This window comes from Megalopta genalis, unplaced genomic scaffold (genome assembly GCF_051020955.1).
Source record: "Megalopta genalis isolate 19385.01 unplaced genomic scaffold, iyMegGena1_principal scaffold0131, whole genome shotgun sequence".
NCBI lineage: Eukaryota > Metazoa > Arthropoda > Insecta > Hymenoptera > Halictidae > Megalopta > Megalopta genalis.
Genome location: NW_027476200.1, coordinates 361,881 through 370,288, shown reverse-complemented (window position 1 = coordinate 370,288; position 8,408 = coordinate 361,881).

Here is an 8,408-nt window from a genome sequence, read left to right as displayed (position 1 = left end):
TAATCGAGTTAGTATCAACTCCATGCGAAACCCACGATGTAGCTTCAAATCAATGCGATGTATAAGGTTTAGCTTCAAATTCATGCGAAACAAATGATTTATCTTCAAATACTTGCGATATAAGTGATATAGCTTCAAATGCTGGCGAAATAATCGAGTTAGCTATAAATCCATGCGAAACACATGATGTAGTTTCAAATCAATGCGAGGTAGATGGTTTAGATTCAAATCCATGCGAAACAAATGATTTAGCTTCAAATACTTGCGATATACGTGACGTAGCTTCAAAGGCTGACGAAATAAACGAGATAGCTTCAAATCCATGCGAAACCCACGATGTAGCTTCAATTAATGCGATGTAGAAGGTTTAGCTTCAAATCCATTCGAAACAAATGATTTAACTACAAATACTTGCCATATAAGTGATATAGCTTCAAATGCTGGCGAAATAATCGAGTTAGCTTCAAATTCATGCGAAACAAATGGTTTAGCTTCAAATACTTGCGATATAAGTGATGTAGCTTCAAATGCAGGCGAAATAAACGAGTTAGCTTCAAATCCATGCGGAACACATGATATAGCTTCAAATCAATGCGATGTATAAAATTTAGCTTCAAATTCATGCGAAACAAATGATTTAGCTTCAAATACATGCGATATAAGTGATATAGCTTCAAATGCTGGCGAAATAATCGAGATAGCTTCAAATCCATGCGAAACCCACGATGTAGCTTCAAATCAATGCGATGTAGAAGGTTTAGCTTCAAATCCATGCGAAAGAAATGCTTTAGCTTCAAATACTTGCGATATAAGTGATGTAGCTTCAAATGCAGGCGAAATAAACGAGTTGGCTTGAAATCCATGCGGAACACATGATATAGCTTCAAATCAATGCGATGTATAAGATTTAGCTTCAAATCCATGCGAAACAAATGATTTATTTTCAAATACTTGCGATATAAGTGATAAGGCTTCAAATGCTGGCGAAATAATCGAGTTAGCTATAAATCCATGCGAAACACATGATGTAGTTTCAAATCAATGCGAGGTAGATGGTTTAGATTCAAATCCATGCGAAACAAATGATTTAGCTTCAAATACTTGCGATATAAGTGATATAGCTTCAAATGCTGGCGAAATAAACGAGTTACCTTCAAATCCGTGCGAAACACATGATGTAGCTTCAAATCAAAGCGATGTAGAAGGTTCAGCTACAAATCCATGTGAAACAAATGATTTAGCTTCAAATACTTGCGATATAAGTGATATGGTTTCAAATTCTAGCGAAATAACCGAGTTAGCTTCAAATCCATGCGGAACACATGATGTAGCTTCAAATCAATGCGATGTAGAAGGTTTGGCTTGAAATCCATGCGAAACAAACGATTTAGCTTCAAATACTTGTGATATAAGTGATGTAGCTTTAAATGCTGGCGAAATAAACGAGTTAGCTTCAAATCCATGCGGAAAACATGATGTAGCTTCAAATCATTGCGATGTAGAAGGTTTGGCGTGAAATCCATGCGAAACAAATGATTTAGCTTCAAATACTTGCGATATAAGTGATATAGCTTCAAATGCTAGCGAAATAAACGATTTAGCTTCAAATCCATGCGAAACATATGATGTAGCTTCAAATTAATGCGATGTAGAAGGTTTGGCTTGAAATCCATGCGAAACAAATGATGTAGCTTCAAATCAATGCGATGTAGATGGTTTAGAATCAAATCCATGCGAAACAAATGATTTAGCTTCAAATACTTGCGATATAAGTGATATAGCTTCAAATGCTGACGAAATAAACGAGATAGATTCAAATCCATGCGAAACCCACGATGTAGCTTCAAATTAATGCGATGTAGAAGGTTTAGCTTCAAATTCATGCGAAACAAAAGATTTAGCTTCAAATACTTGCGATATAAGTGATATAGCTTCAAATGCTGGCGAAATAAACGTGTTGGCTTCAAATCCATGCGAAACACATGTTGCAGCATCAAATCAATGCGATGTAGAAGGTTTAGCTTCAAATCCATGCGGAAGAAATGCTTTAGATTCAAATACTAGCGATATAAGTGATATAGCTTCAAATTCTGCTGAAATAATCGAGTTAGCTTCAACTCCATGCGAAACCAATGATGTAGCTTCAGATCAATGCGATGTTGAAGGTTTAACTTCAAATCCATGTGTAGCAAGCGATTTAATTTCAAATACTTGCGATATAAGTTGTCTAGCATCAAATGCTGGCGAAATAATCGAGTTAGCTTCAAATCCATGCGAAACATATGAATTCGCTTCAAATTCGTGCGAGAAACATGATTTAGGTTCGAATTCATGGCAAACACATGGTTTAGCTTAAAATTCGTGCGAAGCACGTGATTTAGCTTCAAATTCATGCGAAACTAATGATGTAGCTTCAAATAATTGCAGTATAGATGATTTAGCTACAAATGCAGGCGAAAAAAACGAGTTAGCTTCAAATCCATGCGAAACACTTGATTTAGCTTCAAATTCGTACGAAAAACATGGTGTAGCTTCAGACTCATGCGAAACAAATGGTTTAGCTTCAAATACTTGTGATATAAGTGATTTAGATTCTACTGCATGCGAATCAAACAAGTTAGCTTCAAATCCAAGCGAAACACATGATGTAGCTTCAAATCAATGCGATGTACAAGGTTTAGATTCAAATCCATGGGAAACAAATGATGTAGCTTCAAATGCATACGAATCAAACGAGTTAGCTTCAAATCCATGCTAGACACATAATTTACCTTCAGATCCATGCGAATGACATAACTTAGCTTCAAATTCATGCGAAACAGATGGATTAGCTTGAAATTCATGCGATACAAATGATGTATCTTCAAATACCTGTGATATACATGATTTAGAATCAACTGCATGCGAAACAAACGAGTTAGCTTCAAAACCATGCGAACATATGATTTCACTTCAAATTCGTGCGAGAAACATGATTTAGGTTCGAATTCATGGCAAACACATGGTTTAGCTTCAAATACTTGTGATATACATGATTTAGAATCAACTGCATGCGAAAGAAACGAGTTAGCTTCAAATCCATTCGAATCACATAATTTAGCTTCAAATTCATGCGAAGCACATAATTTAGCTTCAAATTCATGCGATACAAATGATGTAGCTTCAAATACTTGCTATATAAGTGATATAGCTTCAAATGCAGGCGAAACAAACGAGTTAGCTTCAAATCCATGCGAACCACATGATTTAGCTTCAAATTCATGCGAAAAACATGGTTTAGCTTCAGATTCATGCGAAAAAAATGATTTAGCTTCAAATACTTGTGATATACATGATTTAGAATCAACTGCATGCGAAAGAAACGAGTTAGCATCAAATCCATGCGAATCACATAATTTAGCTTCAAATTCATGCGAAACATATGGTTTAGCTTCAAATTCATGCGAAACAAATGGTTTAGCTTCAAATACTTGCGATATAAGTGATATAGTTTCAAATGCAGGCGAAACAAACGAGTTAGTTTCAAATCCATGCGAAACGCTTAATTTAGCTTCAAATTCTTGCCAAAAACATGGTTTAGCTTCAGATTCAGGCGAAAAAAATGGTTTAGCTTCAAATACTTGTGATATACATGATTTAGATTCAACTGCATGCGAAACAAACGAGTTAGCTTCAAATCCATGCGTATCACATAATTTAGCATCAAATTCAAGCGAAGCATTTGATTTAGCATCAAATTCATGCGATACAAATGATGTAGCTTCAAATACTTGTGATATACATGATTTAGAATCAACTGCATGCGAAACAAACGAGTTAGCTTCAAATCCATGCGAAACATATGATTTCGCTTCAAATTCTTGCGAGAAACATGGTTTAGCTTCAGATTCATGCGAAAAAAATGGTTTAGCTTCAAATACTTGTGATATACATGATTTAGAATCAACTGCATGCGAAACAAACGAGTTAGCTTCAAATCCATGCGAACCACATGATTTAGCTTCAAATTCATGCGAAAAACGTGGTTTAGCTTCAGATTCATGCGAAAAAAATGATTTAGCTTCAAATACTTGTGATATACATGATTTAGAATAAACTGCATGCGAAAGAAACGAGTTAGCATCAAATCCATGCGAATCACATAATTTAGCTTCAAATTCACGCGAAACATATGGTTTAGCTTCAAATTCATGCGAAACAAATGGTTTAGCTTAAATACTTGCGATATAAGTGATATAGTTTCAAAAGCAGGCGAAACAAACGAGTTAGTTTCAAATCCATGCGAAACGCATAATTTAGCTTCAAATTCTTGCCAAAAACATGGTTTAGCTTCAGATTCAGGCGAAAAAAATGGTTTAGCTTCAAATACTTGTGATATACATGATTTAGAATCAACTGCATGCGAAAGAAACGAGTTAGCTTCAAATCCATGCGGAACACTTGATTTAGCTTCAAAATCGTACGAAAAACATGGTGTAGCTTCAGATTCATGCGAACAAAAATGGTTTAGCTTCAAATACTTGTGATATACATGATTTAGAATCAACTGCATGCGAAACAAACGAGTTAGCTTCAAATCCATGCGAAACACATGATATAGCTTCAAATTCATGCCAAAAACATGGTTTAGCTTCAGATTCATGCGATACAAATGATGTAGCTTCAAATACTTTTGAGATACATGATTTAGATTCAACTGCATGCGAAACAAACGAGTTAGCATCAAATCCATGCGAATCACATAATTTAGCTTCAAATTCATGCGAAACATATGGTTTAGCTTCAAATTCATGCGAAACAAATGGTTTAGCTTCAAATACTTGCGATATAAGTGATATAGTTTCAAATGCAGGCGAAACAAACGAGTTAGTTTCAAATCCATGCGAAACGCATAATTTAGCTTCAAATTCTTGCCAAAAACATGGTTTAGCTTCAGATTCAGGCGAAAAAAATGGTTTAGCGTCAAATACTTGTGATATACATGATTTAGATTCAACTGCATGCGAAACAAACGAGTTAGCTTCAAATCCATGCGTATCACATAATTTAGCATCAAATTCAAGCGAAGCATTTGATTTAGCATCAAATTCATGCGATACAAATGATGTAGCTTCAAATACTTGTGATATACATGATTTAGAATCAACTGCATGCGAAACAAACGAGTTAGCTTCAAATCCATGCGAACCACATGATTTAGCTTCAAATTCATGCGAAAAACATGGTTTAGCTTCAGATTCATGCGAAAAAAATGATTTAGCTTCAAATACTTGTGATATACATGATTTAGAATAAACTGCATGCGAAAGAAACGAGTTAGCATCAAATCCATGCGAATCACATAATTTAGCTTCAAATTCACGCGAAACATATGGTTTAGCTTCAAATTCATGCGAAACAAATGGTTTAGCTTAAATACTTGCGATATAAGTGATATAGTTTCAAATGCAGGCGAAACAAACGAGTTAGTTTCAAATCCATGCGAAACGCATAATTTACCTTCAAATTCTTGCCAAAAACATGGTTTAGCTTCAGATTCAGGCGAAAAAAATGGTTTAGCTTCAAATACTTGTGATATACATGATTTAGAATCAACTGCATGCGAAAGAAACGAGTTAGCTTCAAATCCATGCGGAACACTTGATTTAGCTTCAAATTCGTACGAAAAACATGGTGTAGCTTCAGATTCATGCGACCAAAAATGGTTTAGCTTCAAATACTTGTGATATACATGATTTAGAATCAACTGCATGCGAAACAAACGAGTTAGCTTCAAATCCACGCGTATCACATAATTTAGCATCAAATTCATGCGAAGCATTTGATTTTGCTTCAAATTCATGCGATACAAATGATGTAGCTTCAAATACTTGTGATATACATGATTTAGAATCAACTGCATGCGAAACAAACGAGTTAGCTTCAAATCCATGCGAAACATATGAATTCGCTTCAAATTCGGGCGTGAAACATGATTTAGGTTCAAATTAAGGCAAACACATGGTTTAGCTTCAAATTCGTGCGAAGCACGTGATTTAGTTTCAAATTCATGCGAAGCTAATGATGTAGCTTCAAATAATTGCAGTATAGATGATTTAGCTACAAATGCAGGCGAAACAAACGAGTTAGCTTCAAATCCATGCGAAACACTTGATTTAGCTTCAAATTCGTACGAAAAACATGGTGTAGCTTCAGATTCATGCGAACAAAAATGGTTTAGCTTCAAATACTTGTGATATACATGATTTAGAATCAACTGCATGCGAAACAAACGAGTTAGCTTCAAATCCATGCGAAACACATGATTTAGCTTCAAATTCATGCCAAAAACATGGTTTAGCTTCAGATTCATGCGATACAAATGATGTAGCTTCAAATACTTGTGAGATACATGACTTAGATTCATCTGCATGCGAAACAAACGAGTTAGCATCAAATCCATTCGAATCACATAATTTAGCTTCAAATTCATGCGAAGCACATAATTTAGCTTCAAATTCATGCGATACAAATGATGTAGCTTCAAATACTTGTGATATACATGATTTAGATTCAACTGCATGCGAAACAAACGAGTTAGCTTCAAATCCACGCGTATCACATAATTTAGCTTCAAATTCATGCGAAACAAATGATCTAGCTTCAAATACTTGTGATATACATGATTTAGATTCAACTGCATGCGAAACAAACGAGTTAGCTTCAAATCCACGCGTATCACATAATTTAGCATCAAATTCATGCGAAGCATTTGATTTTGCTTCAAATTCATGCGATACAAATGATGTAGCTTCAAATACTTGTGATATACATGATTTAGAATCAACTGCATGCGAAACAAACGAGTTAGCTTCAAATCCATGCGAAACACATGATTTAGCTTCAAATTCTTGCGAGAAACATGGTTTAGCTTCAGATTCATGCGATACAAATGATGTAGCTTCAAATACTTGTGAGATACATGATTTAGATTCATCTGCATGCGAAACAAACGAGTTAGCATCAAATCCATTCGAATCACATAATTTAGCTTCAAATTCATGCGAAGCACATAATTTAGCTTCAAATTCATGCGAAACAAATGATCTAGCTTCAAATACTTGTGATATACATGATTTAGATTCAACTGCATGCGAAACAAACGAGTTAGCTTCAAATCCACGCGTATCACATAATTTAGCATCAAATTCATGCGAAGCATTTGATTTTGCTTCAAATTCATGCGATACAAATGATGTAGCTTCAAATACTTGTGATATACATGATTTAGAATCAACTGCATGCGAAACAAACTAGTTAGCTTCAAATCCATGCGAAACATATGATTTCGCTTCAAATTCTTCCGAGAAACATGGTTTAGCTTCAGATTCATGAGAAAGAAATGGTTTAGCTTCAAATACTTGTGATATACATGATTTAGAATCAACTGCATGCGAAACAAACGAGTTAGCTTCAAATCCATGCGAAACATATGAATTCGCTTCAAATTCGTGCGAGAAACATGATTTAGGTTCAAATTCATGGCAAACACATGATTTAGCTTCAAATTCATGCGAAAAACATGGTTTAGCTTCAGATTCATGCGAGAAAAATGGTTTAGCTTCAAATACTTGTGAGATACATGATTTAGATTCATCTGCATGCGAAACAAACGAGTTAGCTTCAAATCCATTCTAATCACATAATTCAGCTTCAAATTCATGCGAAGCACATAATTTAGCTTCAAATTCATGCGATACAAATGATCTAGCTTCAAATACTTGTGATATACATGATTTAGATTCAACTGCATGCGAAACAAACGAGTTAGCTTCAAATCCACGCGTATCACATAATTTAGCTTCAAATTCATGCGAAACAAATGATCTAGCTTCAAATACTTGTGATATACATGATTTAGATTCAACTGCATGCGAAACAAACGAGTTAGCTTCAAATCCACGCGTATCACATAATTTAGCATCAAATTCATGCGAAGCATTTGATTTTGCTTCAAATTCATGCGATACAAATGATGTAGCTTCAAATACTTGTGATATACATGATTTAGAATCAACTGCATGCGAAACAAACGAGTTAGCTTCAAATCCATGCGAAACACATGATTTAGCTTCAAATTCTTGCGAGAAACATGGTTTAGCTTCAGATTCATGCGATACAAATGATGTAGCTTCAAATACTTGTGAGATACATGATTTAGATTCATCTGCATGCGAAACAAACGAGTTAGCATCAAATCCATTCGAATCACATAATTTAGCTTCAAATTCATGCGAAGCACATAATTTAGCTTCAAATTCATGCGAAACAAATGATCTAGCTTCAAATACTTGTGATATACATGATTTAGATTCAACTGCATGCGAAACAAACGAGTTAGCTTCAAATCCACGCGTATCACATAATTT